Below are 21,237 nucleotides of genomic sequence, written 5' to 3'. Positions count from 1 at the left end.
TTCAATGGTTCAGCATTAATGTGATGCGACCCTCAGGAGTAGTACAGAGGAGCACCAGTGGGCAAGTAGCTACCGGAGAGCTCCAGGGCTGTAAGATTTGGTGTGATTTTTAATTTTAAAAAATCTGCCCCTGAAAGGGGAGTTCGTCCGAACCATCCGAACCCCCCCTGCCTACGCCCCTGATCAACAGTTCAGGAAAGGCAATAAGGCTATATACTTTTATGGCTTCCTCTAATGTATGGTGAAATCTTTGGCTATAAATAATGTGTCAGGCATTTGAATGATTAGCAAGTAAGTCAATGCTACAAAACTAATAAGTTAATATTTTTGAGGGCTCAGCTCAATGCGTACATACAGTATACCATAATTACTATGCATCAATCGATTGATGTGATGATAATATGTGCAGATCTGAGACAACCATGGACCCTACTATATAGTAACTGGGCAGATATGTAGAGTTATGTATACTCTGATATAATTGTTGAGTGTTGTAGTTTGCCAATGGTCAAAGCTAAATTAACTATTTTAGATAGTTTTTTTTGTGATGTTGAAAACTCCAGTTAGGGCCAGGCAATAAAAGATTATTTTTCAAAACAGGAGAGGAACATGCTTAGGCCCGCAAGGTACAGGCTTAGTCTACTTACCCCAGTAGATGCACCATATTATATCTATATATTAATTCTCTTCGCCCACGCACGTGTTTTTCGAGCACTGATCCGTTATTCTTGATCGGATTTCAATCGGATCGCTACCATTCAATTCTAGAATTTGAGACAAATCTTATGATCCAGGATTGGTGGCGATTCGTTGAACTACGTAAAATACCCTTTAAACCACCGTAACTACCCGAGGAAGACACGAATTCGTCCATAACTTTCTTGAGACCCTTATCGTGTTACCAGCCTTCCCCATCCCCCAGCCTACACTAGACTTTTCTCTCCCCTGTGGCCGACAGAACGAGAAACGTTAAAATCGAGGCCATAAAATTTTCAAACACAAACTCCTCCCAGGTTTTTCCCCCGATTAGCTTCAAACTCGCTAAATCAACTACCCGTCCAAAACAATGTGTCATAAGGTGGTTTTCGTGTCTATCATTACGTGCTAACCTTGGTTGCGAGATACTTATCACTTTCAATGGCCATTATAAGTTTACGATACGCGTATACGGCATCCCGGTATACACGCGTTGCCAATAGAAATCAGATGACGTCACGGTTAAAATTTAATATCTAAAAGCTTACATTGAGATAGGATCAATCACTTTTTCATGATTTAACCAATCAAATCAGCGAATTTGATCATGTGATCTGGTGTGTACGCTAACATCCGGCAAACACACTCGCCAGTATAAAAGAAGAGTTTTGTAGTGGGTGTGGCCAGTCCACGACTACTTGACAGAGACTACACACGAAAGATTCATCGGGAATACACAATCTGCACCCTGCTGCGCTCATTACAAGGATAGACGTCCTGAGGCCTACACCGTTGTGCGCTAGACGAAGAATAACTACAGCGACATGAAGACAGGCAGGAGTCAGGGAAGCTTAAAATTGAGGATTACCAGCACACCACTGCAATGGAGAAGGAAACAGTCAATAAAGGAGAGTTTCTTAGTGGGTGTGGCAAGTCTACAAGCGATGATTATTTCTATCGGGCTACTGGACAGAGACTACACAAGGAAGACTCTCCGGAAATACACACTCTGCACCCTGCTGTGCTGTCCACTACAAGATAGACGTCCTGAGGCCTATCCCGCTGTATGCTAGACGAAGTATAGCTACTGCGACAAGTAGACAAGCAGGTCAGGGACTATAGACAGACCTAAAACGGAGGATTACTAGCAACAACAGTGCAAGGGAAAATGAAACAGTCAATAAAGGATAGTTTCATAGTGGGTGTGGCAAGTTAAAATGGGATGATCACTCCGACCAGGCTGCCTACAATGACACACTCTGCACCCTACAGGATGACACCTTTGTGAACAAGGAAAATTACGTTCAACTACTCTAATAGAACATACATCTACCTTACTAGGCGATGAATCGTGGGGACTATATTATCATTTAGTTGCTATTGCAGTCTTCAATGTGTAGGGAGACACGGACACATTTTCACTCCTTGGTAACTCAACAGGGACAGCTGAAACTTCCAGAAGCTCTACTGAGCAACCACTCTTCGTATGAAGGATTCACCTGGGCTATGCTGATATACAACTCTTCACATATACTGGTGTTGACCTTGCTCAGTGCAGCCAATTAACTTGAATACCGTACTCAATACTGTACTGCATACACACTGTCATGTAATAAGTAAACAACACAACAATACCATGACTAGGATGTAGAAATGAAACTCCAATTCAGTTACTCATATTGACAAAACAATCTATCTGAATAATACCACTATATGTGACAAATGCAACTTGAATTAGAATATAGCTCATTGTGGTAATGCACCAACCATTGGTCAACTGATCCTCATGCCACACTCAAGCACTTTATGTTAGTTCATGCAACATCATCCAAATGAAGTACAGAGTACATCCCAATTGTGGTATTTGTCTGCCGCTCAAAACCAATTTTATGTATGTGCATGGTTGTAATGGGACCTGCATGAGTACTGCACAGATGTGCAGAAATTCCAGTGCACAAGGCCAACTTGCATTATATAAACTATAACATCAGTCACTCTTTGTTCATGAAGCCAACAACATTATAGCTAGATTTTAGTGCCACACACAATTGAAGAGATTATGCATGCACATAAGTAGCTATGTGTAATGACTTTGTTGGTATGTAATGATGTGATTACTTCTTGATCATTAGTAATGTTCAAACTTTAAGTGTATTCACACAATAGCACACAATTGTCTTAGTATCACGCACATTTTGCGCGGGTACACCTAGTATATATAATGCACTTATCAATGTATTGCCCTACTACCCCCCTTCGGGCATATATAGGGCTATGGTGGGTACAACCGAATGTTAAATGCCCCATGATAGGACAAACCTATTGTGTCAAATCCCCACCATTGGCTCCAGTTGCAACGTGGGAGATTTGACAGCGTAGAAAAAATACTTGGGTGCTTAATGAATGAATGTCAAATGCCCCATAGTGAAGCAGCAGTTTCATGTCAATTCGCCTTGTAAAGCCCCTACATCCAAGGGGGGTGGTAGGGTAACACATTGGTAGGTGCATAATGAGTTTGCATCATAAACCTTGTGTTGAAATTTAGTCTGTCTTGCTTTTTTCAGCTAATGTGCTTAGCCTCAAACAATCAGGACTGGAAAAACTACAAATTGTCTTCTACCTTTATCTATCAACTATCCAATCACTGCTAGTTTATTAAAATTTCCTTTGCTGTTGTGTAACTTGTTTACCATTATGCTGTAACCATTATGCTGTAACCATTAGTCCCTCCTAGTTTATGTGTCTCCTAGCAACAAAATTGTTATGTCAACAATGTAGGTGAGAACCACAAAAGAAGTCAAGTATTATACTCCAAAATTGGTCATCAATTGCTGCAATATGCTGAATACATCTTGGGAATGAGATGTTCACTTTAACAATAATCATAATAGTGGAAGTAAGTGTTTGTTGACATGTTAATCTGACTATGATTACATGTTTTTAGTTAGCTGTGCCTTACCATATTGTATCCCTTTCTGTATATGCAGGGTGGATACTGATGTTGTGACTGTTGGCGGGTGAGTTTATGCAATGGACAAATCACACAAATGGTGAAGAAAAAATAATATGTGGTACCAAGACCCCACTACTATATTATGAACTCTTGGTGGTACTTCTGCCAAACACTAGTGTATCTGGCTTCTTGTGCTATTGTAGTCTTTTTAAAAAAAAATTTTTTATAGGATCATTATAATGTAAATGTTTACTATTACAATATATCATGCTATCATTAAAGAGTTTCTATAATTGTGGGTGGTTGTATGAGGGTCTACAAAGTGCTGTGTCTGAAAGGTGATGCGCTGATACTGGCTTTTTTAAGTCAACACTGCTGGCTGAAGTTTCACAGGCACTGAAGGTCTGGGGCGGGATTAGAGACGTGCACGGGTAATGTAGCAGTAAATTACTTCAACTGTATCACTACAGCAGGTATGAAACAGCTGGCTATAGCTAGCTATGTACGGCCCTGCATGGGCCGGAGTCACGCTGACGAGTCCGTGGCGAAATTAAAACAAATCAGTGACTGCTCACAATTTAAACCAAGAGTTGACAGCACAGTGTCTATCAAATCAGCCAGTTCGCTATGGCCAATGACCTTGCTCACTTCCACACTGTTTGGGTTTTGGAATTGAGGCGGGCGCCCACACCTCGACGTCATGGCGGCAAGTTTGAATCTTCAAAGAGCACAAAAGCGATCTCATAAACTAACGAACAACTCTTAGCGAAATTAAATGTACAGATACATTGTGTAAAAAGCCCCTGATAGCCGCAGCCTTTTTACAATACGACTTCATGGTTGAAAGAAAATCGCTTCAATGGGATGCGATGATGAAGAAAACGAAAAAAAGAACGATGCACATTTGAATAAATAATTTAATTAACGCATGGTAAATGGGTGGGCGATGGAACAAACTACTCCAACAATTCGCCTGACTTTTCGTGTGGTAGTTACTCATTATACAAAGGTTACATGCCCCTGGTTTCGAGGTGGCCAGGAATCTTAGTAAGCCTGAGATTTCGCCACGTAGATTTTAAAAGATTGCGTAATCAATCCCTCATGTAAATGACTCACAGTAGTGGTCGCGTGTTTATTATATTGTGGGCGCGCGCTTTGTGCTTTTTGGCCTCGCGACTCACTACCGTGAGTCTTGATGGGCATCAATATAGTATCATGAACCACGATAGTGGGTTCATAATAGGGATCGCAGTGGAATTTTTGAAAATCCTAATAGAGCAGTCACCTAAAACCAGCCTTAGAAAGCAGACTCAAGCATAAAACAACCCTCAGAAGGCTTATTATCAAACACTGAACTCAGAAAAATTGTGATATAGCAGTAAAAATGGTCTAGACGAAATTTGAAACATTCAAAAATTGCAAAATTTACGTGAATTGTTCATATTATTATTCATAATATTATTATTATTATTATTCTTAGTTATTATTATTATTATTGTGATTTTGCTGCTGAAAGACATGGATACAAACTAGGGGGTTGGTATAAAACTAAACTAGACTATATAAAATACAGCAGCTGGTGTGCTGATAAGAGCTATCAGCACCCAATTATAAGTTAAGATTACAAGGGAGCAACTAAAAATTACAAGTAAACTAATTAATTAACAAAGGGGTAATTGGGGTGGAACTACACCTGTGACAAGGACATACAATATGATAAGTACAGTAATTATTGTCATCAAAGTTTGAAGTGAACATGGTCCAGAAGATGTTGTTTAACTGTCTCTTTAGTGTTGCTATAGATAGATCTAGATTTAAAGGTGGCAGTACATTCCATAAACGTGGTAAACGGTTAAAATAAAAGTGGCGGGAGGTACTATATTTCATATAATTATGAACTAGCTTGGAATGGGTTGATGATCTTGTAGAACTGTTGCTGTTAAAATGGACCCACTTGGAGATGTCAAAGTGTAAAGATGGATTCTTGATGGATTTAATAAAAAATAACAAGTCATTTAGTGCATAAGTAAACATGAGGGGAAGCATCGACAACTTTAATAGTCTAGTTTTATAGGATGAAGTATAATCATTAAGAATGTACTTTGTGGCTCTCCGCTGAACCCTTTCCAAAAGCTGGATATCTTGAACAAGATTGGGTCGAGCAGTACATAAGTTGAGAACGCACCAAGGAGATGTATAATTGTTTCTTTGTCAAGGTACAGTTGGTTGTAAAACTACGACGGATTAAGCCTAGCTGTTTGTAGGCTCTGGACACAACCATATTACAATGAGCATACCAGGAGAGGTTGTAGGAAATGATTGAACACTTATGTATTGTGGTATTGTAATAGGAACATTAATTAGAATTTGTATGATCACGTGCGTGTTATAGTGTGCTGTGCGTGTAGCGTGTCATTTGTATCCTGTCAATCACGCTAGATCGAGTCGTTCTTCCCTGGTGTGCGAACCTTATCCCCGTCGTCAAGACATACTTTTGGTGCTGTGACCTACTACGGTCTGTTATTCCAACCCCAGTCTCAGAAGTCGTTGTACCGTGGCAATTCTAATTAACGGTACCCCCAAAGGCAAGCTCAGTGTCTACTGTGCACATTTGTTTGTTGCTGTTGTTTTAGCGGACCGATGGAAGAACTCACTCGACTACAAGCCTCGCGTAAGGCGTTCAAGGGACATGTCACCCGACTACACAGTAAGATCGACGAACTAATGAACTCAGAATTTGACGATTACACGATCACATCTCTGACCACTGCCGTCGAGCAAATCAAGAAGAAGGGTGAAAAGATAGCTCAAGTGGATGAAAAGATCGCTACATTGATCGAAGATGCAACGGAACTCGAAGTAGCCATACTTGATGCAGAGGAGTTTCAGGATGATATTATTGACAAAATTACCAGAGCTCAAAGATACATAGAGTTAACCACAGCAAAGAAGTCCCAAAGATCGCCATCACCGCCAAATACTACTCCACAGTCAAACCCTAGTAACTCTCAGTTGGAGAGTGCAACTGCTCAGCTGGAAGATATACATCTAACTCAGTCAAGTACAGTGGAATCAGAACTGGTGAGTACTGTAACAGCATTTAGTGATAATAGACCATCAACTGTGCCATCAAGCACTATCACCCCTGCAGTAAATTCATATGTTACTACAAGCAATATCACTGAGACATGCAGTGCACAAGTCATAGTGCCCACCCTCCCAATGTTACCCAAGATACATAATACTAACATGGGGCCACCTCCGTTGATATCAGCAGCTCCACAATATGCAGATAGTATACCCCCACAAAGGCCAATCACCTCAACCTTATTTGGACCTCAGAACTTGTATGAGCCACCAATTAACATGCAAAACCAGATTAGTGCTGGGTCAACCTCATCAGCCCCTAGAAGTGTGTATGAGCCATTTGCTACAGTTGGCCACAACTTTGCAGCTTCAGTGACACCAATGAACCACAATGCTCCATCACACCAGTCTCAGATGTTTGCTACCAGTCGTCTCCCAAAGCTGATTTTGCCAACATTCTCTGGAGACCCCCTTACCTGGCAAACATTTTGGGACTCCTTTTATGTGGCAATACATGCTAATCCTAACTTGTGTGGCATTCAAAAATTCAGTTATCTCAAGGCACAGCTTGAAGGAGATGCTGCCAGAACCATTGCTGGCCTCCCCCTCACTGATTCAAACTACAACCATGCAATTTCCTTGCTTGAAGATCGTTATGGCCAGAAGCACAAGATCATACTTGCTCACATGCAAGCTCTCTTGGAGATGTCCTCTCCTTCAAACAATCTTACCAGCCTACGAATTTTTTATGATTCCGTAGAGAGCCACATCCGAGGACTGTCATCACTCGGCAAATCCGAACAATCGTATGGCGACTTACTAATTCCGATCATTATGGGAAAGCTATCTGTGGATATCCAGTGGAACTTAGCACGGGAGCACTCGAACTCTCCATGGAATCTTCCTGATTTAATGGCAGGTATCCAAAAGGAGATTAGGATGCTTGAATCTGGACTGTATGACCCACATAAGACTATGCCGAAGTCAACAGCAGCTGCATTACATTTAGGTTCTCCAGATCAAACTGGCAAGAAACAAGTTCACTCTGATAGTAAAAGGAAACAGCAATGTGTGTTTTGTAAGAAGGCTCATTCTCCACATAATTGTGATGTGGTAACTGATTGCCAGAAGCGGTTTGACATCGTCAAAGGAAGTAACTTGTGCTTCAACTGTCTGGCCCATCATAGGGTCTCCCAATGTCCATCTAAATTCCGATGCAGAAAGTGCAAGAAAAAGCACCATACCAGCCTTTGTAACAGTGAAGTGAAGACCAAGCCTGACGAATCAAATTCTGACAGAATGACATCTGATGCCACGCCCACAACCACTGCTGGACTATTAACACCGACATCACAGGCTCCTGAGAACGTCAATTGTTTACTGAAAACTGCAGTGGCTCCCATCATTGCTGGTAACATCAAAGCTCAAGCAAATATCCTTTTCGATGAGGGAGCACAACGATCATTTATTTCAGCCGACATGGCTAGTGAGTTACAAATTACCCCCACATCCACAGTTGATATCGGTGTAGCATCCTTTGGCACTACAGCCACATCTAATCAGACACTTGGAATAGCTACAGTGGAAGTGCAGACAGCATCTGGTGAGCTAATTCCTATATCTGTTCTAATTGTTCCGTCAATTGCAGCTCCCATCCAGAATTTAGTGTCCACTGCTGTCTACACCATGCCACACTTACAGGGCCTAAAGCTTGCTCATCCAGTTACCTGTGGAAGGAATTTCACCATTTCTCTATTAATTGGAACAGATTTCTATTGGAGCTTTGTTGAAGACCACATTGTCAGAGGCAAAGGCCCCACTGCCCAGCAGTCCAAACTCGGGTACTTGTTATCTGGGCCACTACCAACTGCACTATTTGAATGTACATCATCTGCCCTCCTCCAACTCACATCAACCATGACCACACAGGAGTTAAAGGTACCCAACATTGAGCAATTTTGGTCAATTGAGGCAGTTGGAACAGAAGCCAACACATCTCCAGATCTGACATTTCTTCAACAGTACCAAGAATCATCCATCTCACAAACAAGTGAAGGCATCTACATTGCAAAGTTTCCATGGAAAGTCAACAAACCTGACCTCCCATCTAATTTTGCCACCTGCAAAGGAAGAACTCTTACCCTATTGAACAAGTTGAGAAAGTCTCCTGAACTTCTACAGCTGTATGATGGTATCATGAAAGAGCAAGAGCAGAGAGGATTTATTGAGAGAGTGGACAATGATACTGCCGATAATGTGCACTACTTGCCACATCACCCAGTTAAGAAGGATTCGGTGACCACTCCAATCAGAATTGTATATGATTGTAGCTGTCGTGGAAGTGGTAAGTCAGCCAGTTTGAATGACTGTCTCACAGTAGGACCCCCATTTTTGAACAATCTCTGTGCCATCCTACTGCGTTTTCGTATTCATGCCTTCGCCCTCTCTACTGACATAGAAAAGGCATTCCTCCATGTCAAGCTGCACCCATCAGATAGAGACTTTATCAGATTCCTGTGGCCATCAGATCCCCAGAGTGCTGATAATGAATTCCAATCTTACCGTTTTACAGTGGTTCCATTTGGAGCCTCCAGCTCCCCTTTCATGCTTGGAGCAGTGCTGAATCTACACTTGTCAAAATTCCCCGATGAAGTGGCAAAAGACATGCGAGACAATATCTACGTAGACAACATTCTGTCTGGGTGCAGTACTGAAGAAGAACTCCTAACATACTACTCACAATCGCGAGATCTGATGAATCAAGCCAAGTTCAACCTCAGGTCATGGTCGACAAATGGCAAACACCTCCAGGAAATTACAAGACAAGACAAAACCAGCGATCCAAACACTACCGTAGGAATCCTGGGGTTACGATGGAACACAGCTACAGACATGATTTCACTTTCTGCAAGAAAGCTTCCTGCTGTAAACACATATGTAACTAAGAGAGATGTACTGCAGGCCTCATCCCAAATCTTCGACCCTTTAGGGTGGATGACCCCAGTGACAGTGAAGGCCAAGATACTGCTACAAGAAATTTGGCAGACCAAACTCACATGGGATGAGCCTCTCCCAGACACAATCAAAGACCGGTGGACAGCCACTCTAGTTGAGTTAAGAGAACTACCAAACCTGCTAATACCAAGACTATACTTTCCACACAACCATCCAGGTACACGAATTGATAACATTTTTGTGTTTGCAGATGCCAGTACAAAGGCCTATGGAGCTGTGGTGTACCTCAGCAGTAACAACCGTGTTTGTCTTGCCATGTCAAAGAACCGTGTAGCTCCTATCAGATCCACTACATTACCAAGATTAGAGCTTATGGCAGCTGTTACTGCCACTAAACTGACTGAATTTGTCTGCTCTTCAATTCCACAGGAGAAACAATTGGGAGTGTACTTCTGGACTGATAGTCAGATTGTCCTTCACTGGATACACAAGGGCACCAATCCTAAGCCATTTATCGCACATCGAGTCAACGAGATCTGTAAAGCCTTTCCTGCAGCCACTTGGTCATTTACACCCTCAGGTGATAATCCAGCTGACCTTCTTACGAGAGGATTATCTACTGACCAGTTGAAGTCATCAACACTATGGACACAAGGCCCTGGATGGTTGCTCAACAGATCTGCATGGCCTACTTGGACACCTACCAGTATACTCCACATACAAGCAGAAGAAGCTTCTCCTAGTACCCCACTTGTGGCAGACACTACTGAAAGTGAGCCCTGTATACTATCCATTATAGACATATCTCGATATAGCAGCATTAATCGATTGTCGGCTGTAACTGCTTATGTTCTTAGATTTTCCAACAACCTCCACAAGCCACAGAATAAGATTTGTGGAGCCTTGTCTAGCTCTGAACTGGCTCATGCCCGACGTCATATAATTAAAGGCATACAACACATGACCTACCGTGAAGAACTAACTTATCTACTTAAGAAGCAGTCCAAATGTCCAACATTGGTGAGACAACTTCGCTTGTTCCTGGATGACAACCAGCTACTCCGTTGTGGGGGACGGATTCATAATGCTCCCACATCAGAACTTGCCAAGTTCCCAATTCTTCTGCCCATCAACTGTTCATTCACTGACCTCATTGTTATGGATACCCACACCAAGCTCCATCATGGTGGCGTGAGCATTACCGTCACAGCACTACGACAGGTGTATTGGATACCATCAGCACGTCAATATGTGAGGAAGTTATTACGACGCTGTGTGATCTGCAACAAGCTGATGGGAAAACCTTTCAGAGCTCCAGACCCACCGCCACTCCCCAAGGTCCGTGTTTCTGAATCCCCTCCCTTTACAGTCACTGGGGTGGATTTTACTGGGGCACTGTATATCAAGGACAGAGAAGAAGAGACTAAGGTATACATCTGTATTTTTACATGTGCTGTCACACGTGCGGTACACATTGAAGTAGTCTGTGACCTATCTGTGCAAACCTTTTTGTTAGCCTTTCGTAGGTTCTCCAGCCGCAAGTCTCTGCCATCCACAATGATATCAGACAATGCTTCAACATTTCTGGCGGCGGCGGAGGATCTACAAAGGTTGTTTGAGTCAGAGACATTGCAGAAGGAACTAGAACAAAACAATGTAACATGGCGTTTCATCCCCAAACGGGCGCCATGGTACGGTGGCTTCTGGGAGCGAATGGTAGGTCTGACAAAGCAAGCCATCAAAAAGACACTGGGAAGAGCGTTTGTCACGCTCAAGCAACTTGAGACTATTGTTACAGAGATTGAAGCCATGCTAAATGACCGACCCTTGACTTATGTCTCCCCAGACCTTTCTGACCCAGAGCCACTCACGCCTTCACACTTGTTATATGGGAGAAGAATCCGCCAAGTGCCGCATGTCTTAAACAAACCTGAAGAAGATCCAACTTATGTCAATGGTTCCAGCATGAGTGATAAGGTTGACAAACACTCAGTAGTAATACAGAAGTTTTGGAACCGTTGGAAGACCGAATATTTAACATCTCTAAGAGAATTCAACAAGATTTCAGGCCACAACAAGGAGATAATTAAGGTGGGAGATGTTGTGATTGTGCACGACGAGAAGCCGAGAATGCAGTGGAGGCTAGCTGTTGTAGAAGGTCTCATCAAAGGAGGAGATAACTTGACCCGTGCAGCTCACATTAGAATGGGAAACTACAAGACAACTCGCCCAATTGTCAAGTTATATCCACTGGAGGTCTCTGACCCACATCAAACAAGCTCTCAGGGATCCTCTAATAATAATTCACAAGAATCACACTCAGTAGATAAGTCCAGTGATAGATCTGCATCCTCCAGCAGTCAACGTGTCCAAAGAAAGGCTGCCTCTAAGGCATTAAGGAAGATCTCCGAATGGAGTACACTGTTAAGCCGCCCCCCGGAGGATGTAGGAAATGATTGAACACTTATGTATTGTGGTATTGTAATAGGAACATTAATTAGAATTTGTATGATCACGTGCGTGTTATAGTGTGCTGTGCGTGTAGCGTGTCATTTGTATCCTGTCAATCACGCTAGATCGAGTCGTTCTTCCCTGGTGTGCGAACCTTATCCCCGTCGTCAAGACAGAGGTCAGTAGACATCATGATCCCAAGATCTTTAATCAGTTCTGTCGATTCAATATTGTTATTGTTGAGGAAGTACTGAGCTGTACTATTATTGTTGCACCAAAAGTGTAAAACAGCACATTTGGAGCAATTAAATGATAAATAATGCAACACGGACCAGTTGCTGGCTATGTTAAGGTCCTTTTGTATAATGTTGAAGTCTTCAGCAGTCTTAGCAAGATATATTACATCAATGGGAGTGGATAATTCATGGGCTTCAATTACAGAGTTGATAAAGAGGAGTAGTTGTTGTAATGATGACCTGCCTCTAACAAAACCAAATTGTAATGGTGAAACAAGCTTGATTACTTTGTCTACTATCTTGTTGTACACTAATCTTTCCAAAATTTTTGAAAGAATACAAAGCAGTGAAATTGGACGATAATTTTTGATGTCTGTCTTCGGACCTGACTTGTGTATGGGAACTATAAGATGAGTCTGCCACTCACTAGGAAGAGAGCATGAAGTGATGGACAAGTTAATTAAATGATGGACAATAGGAGTAATTGGACCAGCACACTGTTTCAGTACCTCAGGGCTCATGGCATCAATCCCAGCTGCTTTACTAGCATCCAAGGAAGACAGACATTCAAAAACTTCCTCAGGTTGGATATCAATTGAGGACATAGCAGGTATGTCAGAAGGGTTGTCTGCAGTCTGTGGTTGGTCCATAAAACTTGGTAAAAACTGAGTGAAAGTATTTATTAAAACCATTGGCTATACCAAGATCATCATTACAAGAATCAGAGTCAAGCGACATGGCTGCTGGAATAGACCGATTGTTTTTAAGGCTTGAGATAAATTTATAAATTCTGTTGGAGTTTGATGAGGAATATTGTTCCACTAGAGAGGATTCATAGGCTTGCCTTGAAGATGTTATGAGCTGTTGTAGGTTTTCCTCAGTTGATTTCAGAGTAGATTTATTGAATGTGTTCTGTTGGATTACGTTTAACCTTTTTACGTATTGTGTGTAATTTGTTCAGATAGTGTTGTATTTCTGAAGTAAACCACTGGGGCCTATTGGGCGGACGTTGTTGTTTCTTTGGGATGTACTTGTCCATAGATTCATGTAATAGGTCCTTCAACCTTGCCCAAGCAATCTCAATGTTATCAGAATAGAAAATGGCATCAGTGTTATTGAATGCAATAAATTGATTTAGGCCCAACCAGTCTGCTTTATTCAAGTTGTATGTAAGTTGCTTTCCATTTCTAGAGCTATGATGGTGAACAGAAGCACAAATAGAAAATGTTATTATAAAATGGTCAGATTGTAGTGGAAAATCAGTGAGAGGATGAACGACTAAGTCATTGATCAAGTCAGTATCACTGGTGATTACTAAATCCAAAATATTTCCATGAATATGTGTGGGCACAGTAACATGCTGGAACAAGTTGTGATCAATTATAAGATCACAGAGGCGATCAGAACTGTCAGCAGTAGAGGCAAAAGTTTGCCAGTCTATATCTGGAGCATTAAAATCACCGAGTAAAATGACATCCCCTGAGCAACTTAATGTTGTGATATAGGAGTAAAGGTCTTGAACATGATCAGTTTTATAATTGGGTGGCAAATAGACAGCACAGATAATTAAGTTATGATGGGAGTGAACTGAAATTGTTACTATTTCTAGATTGTCTGGAGAAGCAAGTTCAGTGGTTTTAAAGGTAGATTTCACTGCTAGCATGACACCCCCACCTTTGGAACAACAGTCTTTCCTGTATATGGTATAGCCAGTGGGGAGAATCTCATTGTTGTAAATGTAATCATGAAGCCAAGTTTCAGATATTACAATAAGACTAAAGTCTTGCGTATATATAAAAGATTGAAAATTTCTCAGTTTGTTAACAATACTACGTGAGTTCCACAAACACGCAGTTAATTTCAAATGCTTGCTAATTTGATTTACAGGCAACAAGGTAGTAGCACCTCTGAGGGTGCTACCCAGACTGGTCATTTGACACAGAAGCAGCTGAGTTAGCAACAGAAGAAGTGCCAAGAGATGAGTGAGTAGTATCCATATTTTGAGCTCGGACTGATACTATTTGACCTTTACGTATCACTATGTCCCACTCACCAGCATCTCTGCGACTATGTAGTTCAGCTCTTAGATTCTTCTGTTGTTGTCTTTCTTGAGGAGAAAGATCAGGGGTGATGAAAACCGTACGTAGTTGATCACTTTTGCATTGGCGAAGGTTTTTGGCTTTAGAAAGTAGTTGTCTCTTAACCTGAGAGTTGCACACCTCTACCTTAAGTAGGCGTGATCTTGACTCGACTGGACGACCCAGACGGATGGCATTGACTACTTCCAGGTGCTCAATTCCTAATTCTTTGGCGAGAGTGTAGATAAATTTGAGACCATCTTCTCTTCTTGTGGACGCTTCAGAGTGAGTGGATTCTGGGACTTTATGAAAGATGAGATTAAGCTTGCGTTGCTCGCGTTGCCTGTATTCGTCAACTGCCCTGAGAGCCAACACATCTGGAGCTGTGACATTACTAGTAACATTGATGGCCTGTGGAGAGTCAACAACACTACAGGATTTCGTTATCTTACTTAAACTGTTTGTCAAACTGGTTAATTGAGACTCCAAGGCTTTCAGACGGGACTCTATCTCACATTGTTGGCCTTGTGGATTCACTTGCGGGGATGTGGCATCCTTAGGATGCCGCAAAATTGTGGGCTCACATTTTGCACAAAACCAGTGCAGTGAATTAAATTCATGTAAAACAGCAAACATTTTATCACAAACGTTTTGGCATGCACAGCAATACCACTGCTCACAACATTCACATTCCAACATTTTTTCAACAGACTTACTGCATTGTGAGCAAGTACAATTATCCTCCGCATCATCGTCTGCCCTTGTAACAGTTAGCTGCTTGACAGTGGCTTCACTGGCGTCATAGGGGTTAGGCTGCTTCTTCTTGCGCCTAGTTTTAGGCATTTTTCTTTGTAGTGCACACCAGACCGCTGCGAAAGTGTAGAAACACAGACACTAAGGTAGGGGCGGGCGTTTCCGGACAAACTTTGCATGTACTTCAAAGAATCGCTTGTATCTTCTGTAAACCAAGGCTGTTTTTAATACTTTTGGGCTATAACGATAGCCAATAGATAGGCGTATCAACGTGCAAAATTTCAGCCCTGCATGTTTACTGTGGCTGCAGAACGAATGACGTAAACTTAAAGTTTCAATTTTTGTAATAATTTTGTGGGGCGGGGGTTTCCGGACACTATAGTTTTGTGTTCATTTGGCAGGCTTGGTGACTGTGATGGCTCGTATTAATACTTATAACGATTTTCAATTATGTAAAGGTGTATAAGAAGTAGAGATATATAGTTTAAAATGTCAGAAGTGAATGATTTAAATGCGGATTTCAGGACGGATTTGAACCCCAGACGAAAAATCAACAAAACTCTCGACAGAATTAACACTGTTGTGTATGGACTCAGAAAGTCTTCAGCAATATTTGCAGATGAACTGCTTCCGAGAACTCGGCTTTCTGCAGAAACCAGCACACCAATAGTGGAACCATCGCCCACAATCATCATTGTCACAGCCAATCCATGCCTCAGGGTGCTCATCATTATCATAAAGGCAGCCGCACTCCTGGCACTTATTTTCATCCACATCTGCACTGGCTTCTGTGAAATAAGGAAACTGTGAGATCGTTGTACAGAAATTTGTTTGCATTAGCTATATGACACTAATAGCACATACCTGCAACTTGTTCCTCACCTTGACACTTCTTCGCTTTTCCTTTGCTTTTGCCCTTCTCCTTGGTGCTGTTTTCCTCTTCTAGAAGCTCAATGAACTCATCAGTTGTCAGCACTTCACCTTCAAGACGGATTTTCAAATTGTTTCTCTCCCCAACTTTTGGCTTATGCTTCTGTATTTCTAAAATACCAGCGAAGTACAATGTAATGCACATCTTCACTGTGGGAGTTGTGGGCACCATTTCATTTCCACAACTGGTGCATGTAACTTTTGTTGTACGTTGCTTTGGTGGATTGACTGGATTGACCTTGTCAATTTGTTTGTCTTGCTCTGGTTCAAGCTCTAGTGCTGGTGCAGTCATGGGCATTAGCTTTTGCAGCACATGCTCTGGAGAGAATGGAGTGAGACCTGCAGAACGAAATCCGCCTATGCAGTGTTTTGGCATGAAGGATGTTTCCCACAACTTGGAAATTAAACTTGGGAAAACCTTTGCTGGCATGTTCTCCTCTGGTTTCCAGCTTGTACTGCTTAAGGATAGCTCGCCATGCATTCTTCAATGGTGTAAATACTCCAAACATCAAGAGGCTGGAGCAAGTGTGTGGTGTTTGGTGGAAAGCACATAAGCACAACTTTATTGGCTCTAGCTTGATTAATTAGTTCTATGCTGATGTGCGAGTAGTGACCATCAAAGAATAATACTACTGGTGCAGTTTTGGTCAAATGTGCCACAGCAGGTAAAAACAACTTACAAAACCATGATAAGAAGTTGCTTGCATCCATCCAACCTGACTCACTTATACCACAGACTGCACCTGCAGGACCACCCTGCATCCATCTCTGATACATGTTTTTCCCCTTGTAGAGAATAAATGGTGGCAGCCTTTCCCCATGAGCATTACCACCACAATGCACTGTGATATACTGCCGACCTGATCCACCTCCAATCTCATGGACTGTCCTCATTCCACATCTTGCTAACAGTTTCTGGGAGGACACTGAAGTACAAAAGGCTGTTTCATCACAGTTCCATAGCCTAGTAGAAATAGCCTCATCATCAATTTGTAAGCGGTTCTTGGATAGTGCCTCCTTCACCTTATCAAACCAAGCTCTCAGAATCTCTTCATTCCCTGCTTGAGCCCTTTTTAAGCTTAAATGCTGAGGCTTCCTTTCACTGATCATTGGCCACCTTCTCTTAAAGCGTTGTCACCAATCTTTTCCAGGTACTCCTCCATGAAAGGGATTCTCAATACCATTATCTTTCAGGTAGTCAAATATAACTACTTCAACCAGTGCACGAGTTATTCCAAACCCTATCTCAGCAAGTGCAATGCATGTCATGGCAATTTCTCTCTCTTCAGACATGGTCAATACAGTCAGACCACCAGCTCCAACTTTCTTTACAATTCTATGTAAATGATCATGCAGTGTACTGGAAGCCAAACCATACTTCCTTGCTGCTGCATGAGCAGTCAATCCATCCGTTTTACGAACCTCAGAAAGTGCCTTCTCAATGTCGTTCCCACTATAACTCTTCTTCATGCTAAATAGCTATTGAAATTGCCGCGCAGAAATTCAAATTCATTTTGTGCGCATGCGTGCATGCATGTTTACAATACGAAACAGCGTAATGCTCGGTAATGCTACTGTGTGCAGTGTTTGTAACAACTTTACAGGCTTGATACATCACAAACAATGATTGCTAAGTGTAGTGGATACCGTTATTCATGCTTATTGGGTTTAATTTTGTCGTGAGGGTTCTCAAAAAAAGTTTTTGAGCGAAAATACTAATGCATCTTTTAGGAGTTCGCAAGCCCCTGCTACAGTCAAAAGCGTTTGGAGTCTGTTTATACCACTATCGAAGAGAGTAATGTTACAGCATTGCTAGCTCCAAATTTCAGCAAAATCGGTTTCGTTTGTGTGATGTAAGAGCAAGTTGACGATGAAATATCCGGAAACCACAGCTGTCCGGAAACCCCCTTACTTACCTTACTGTAGCTAACACTTGAGTTGTCACTTGCCTGGAGTGATACTTTCCACGGGTATCACAAAGACGGTAATAGAGAATGAAGCGGAAAGGGTAAATCAACAAGAGAATAGTGAAGCTCCAATTATTTTGTTTCACTCGTGTACAGCCCAAAGCTTCCATTTTTTCGTAATAAAAACTACACAGCCTTACTCACTGAGTCCTTCCGCGTGTCCATGACCCATTAATTAACCCGTACTCCACAGATGGCTAACCGGCCTCCACCTCGATAAATTTCTCTAAGTTCTTCGCCATTGCCTGTTGTTCCGTATACGGAAAAAGCCGTAGAAGAACAAAATTACGGGATCTTGTGTGCACAGGGATGCGTGTTGTTCGACTATAGTATTTATAACGTTAATAGATGGCAGATTGAAGTTGTGCAGCACTCTTTTACCTTACAAGATCGCCATAATAGGGTCTCTAGTAAGCTTCCCGTGTTCGCTACGAGAAGCCGTTCAAGCGCGCATGCAAGGCATCCGTTTATTCTTCTTCCTAGCCATCACAGTGAGTGCTTTGTTTGTCCATTATAGGTGGAAGATAAATAGTAGCGCTGATATCATGGCTGCTTTTCACAAAAAAAAATTTGGGTGGGGTGTTTATTACAACCCTATACCATTTAAAAATATTTTGTGGTCTAACCACATGTCATCAACAACCCTCCCATAAGGTATCCATGTCATAAACAAATTAAGGGTGTGAAGCCAGACAGTCTTATATGGGAGGATTGTGTGCTACTGTGCTTATGTCACTATAACTAGCTACTGTGTACTTTAGCACATTCTCTGATCAGCTAGTGACATTAACAGTTGCAAGCATTTATGAACACGTGCTAACCAGACTTAAATTTGCTGACTATACCTATGGTGTTCCACTTTATGACACACTGCTGCTAGCCGGCTACACCTAGGCTTTCCAGGGCTAGAGCCCAGTCTAAGTCCTGGCAATTGGAACTCAATATGCCAGTTTAAAGTAGTCTTGCATGGGTATCACTGCCAAATCCCTGGTAATCGTGTAAGACTGGCTACGCCCTGCACTGGCCACTAGTATAGTGACATTGTGATTTGTACATGCAGACACTGGCATAGGAAGACTTCGGCCAAGCCTAGCCATCTCCTCTTATTTAGCCTGATTAACACCAACTCACACGGTTGCTGCTGCATGCAGCCTTGCATGTTCATATGGGCAACTCGTACATTTATACAAAGGTGTTGCTACAATAATAGCACTATAGCTACAATGTATAGCTATCTCTTCACTACCTATTCTGCTAGACAACTCTATACCTATAATGCACATGCTTGATGTATGCATCGTTCTTCACTTTTTTTTAAAAAAATGGACTCTACAGGAATTATAACACTAACAGTTTGTAATACCATTCTTATAACTTGTATCATAGAGTTTCATTCTTTTCCTTCTTTTAGAATATACACCTAAGACATCTTGTTCTTCTTCAAGTCTCCTGTGCTGTCATCAACACTGTCTCCTGTATGATAGGTGCACAATCAGTAATTCTTCTGACAGGTAGCTAGCTTGTATAGCAGTGTGTTTTCAGCAATGGCACAAAGTGTGATGATGGTGGCTGAAACACTGAGTAGACTATAAGAATTAATATATCCTACTTTATTATTTTGTGCGTGTACAAATCAGAATGAAAATACAGTCTTTATCATAGGTTACAAATAAATGTTGCATTAAGATATCTAGTTAATGAGTTAACCTTTTAAACTGAAAAATCTCTGTTAGCTTAGGCTACACTATAAATTATAATGTGCCAATTAACTTATAATCCAAAAATGGATTTGGAAAAAAAGTACACAAACTAGACCTATTAAAAATTTAAAATAAGAAATAGGGATTGCTAAAAAAGCCACGAAACAAGAAGGGATTGCTGGGGTGGTAATGTAAACCACAAATCCCTATTTTGACTACCTATAAATGCTCCATTTGAGTATAGAGTCAAAATAGGGATTTGTGGTTTACATTACCACCCCAGCGATCCTTTCTTGTTTCGTGGCTTTTTTAGCGATCCCTATTTCTTATTTTAAATTTTTAATATGTCTAGTTTAAAACATGTTGTGCATCACTAGCTAATCTATGCATGGAACAGGTAGACCTGCAGTAAATGTGTGCACGAGCATTATTTCACCAGCTAGCTAAATGTACTAACTTGGAAGCCACTGTATTGAAACAGTTACTCTTTTATTGCTGTGAAGTTGCAACACATAACTGGACTATGGAACATTCTTGATATAAGCCACTAGGTGCTTATAATATCACGTGATGACTTAGAGATGTGTCAATTTCATCCTAGAGGCTGAAAGTAAATACAATACTCCAAACACATACCATTTGTATAGGCTATAAACCCAGGAAAGCAGGTGATCTTGTATGGAGCCTCTTGTGTGACGCACAAACCAAGCGCTTCAGGGTTGGTATTCTGATCAGAGTTCTGACCACTTACAATCAACTCCAGATCTTGCTCCAAATACTCTCCAATGTATTGGTATTGAATAGAAGGCCGAAGGCGAATTCTTGCCACAATGCCCGCTTTTATAATCACGTGATCTTGCCTCTTGTTACTTCTACCACAATTACGTACGCGGGGAAATCCCCTGAGAAGTGGAAATGGCTAGGAAAGGGCATTCTGAGAGCTTTGGCTCTGGCCTGAGCTTGAAAGTGAAAGAAATCCGGTGAATTCTATGGTGATGATCCGTGAGAATTGGTAGGCTTAACTAAAAATCCGTGAGTTTAGAGCTACTGCTTGTGAGACCTTGAGCTTGGTAGTGAAATCGTGAGTCTCACAGTAAATCTGTGAGGGTTGACAGGCCTGCAATCTTTACCGTATTAAAACGGTTTGTAGCTAATGATCAAGTAGTTATTCCTAGTCACTCTTCTTATACACATAAAAGTGGTCAAGGGACAATCAACGCTCACCTACCCAAGCACAGAACTTCTCTATTGTAGAGTCCCCAGACCCTTCGGATTTTTTTTTTAAATTTTATTTTTACAATTCAATTAATGACATACGATAAAACAGGACATAATAAACAAAAAACAAGACCCTTCGGATAGGAGCAGGCGTTTGATATCTCTAATCGATAAGCGCCGTGCAGAGAAATCTACCACCTGGAGTCTTGCTTG

General features: G+C 41.5%; 1 protein-coding gene across 1 annotated transcript in view; it reads left to right on the top strand.

The window, feature by feature from the left end:
- Positions 1–21,237, top strand: part of LOC136249080 (serine/threonine-protein kinase pakF-like) — a 172,637-nt gene that overhangs the window by 82,476 nt on the left and 68,924 nt on the right. The gene's annotated exons all lie outside the window — the stretch shown is intronic.

Source organism: Dysidea avara, chromosome 3 (genome assembly GCF_963678975.1).
Source record: "Dysidea avara chromosome 3, odDysAvar1.4, whole genome shotgun sequence".
Lineage (NCBI taxonomy): Eukaryota > Metazoa > Porifera > Demospongiae > Dictyoceratida > Dysideidae > Dysidea > Dysidea avara.
Note: the sequence above shows the minus strand (reverse complement) of the source record. Positions and strands in the feature narration are given on the sequence as shown.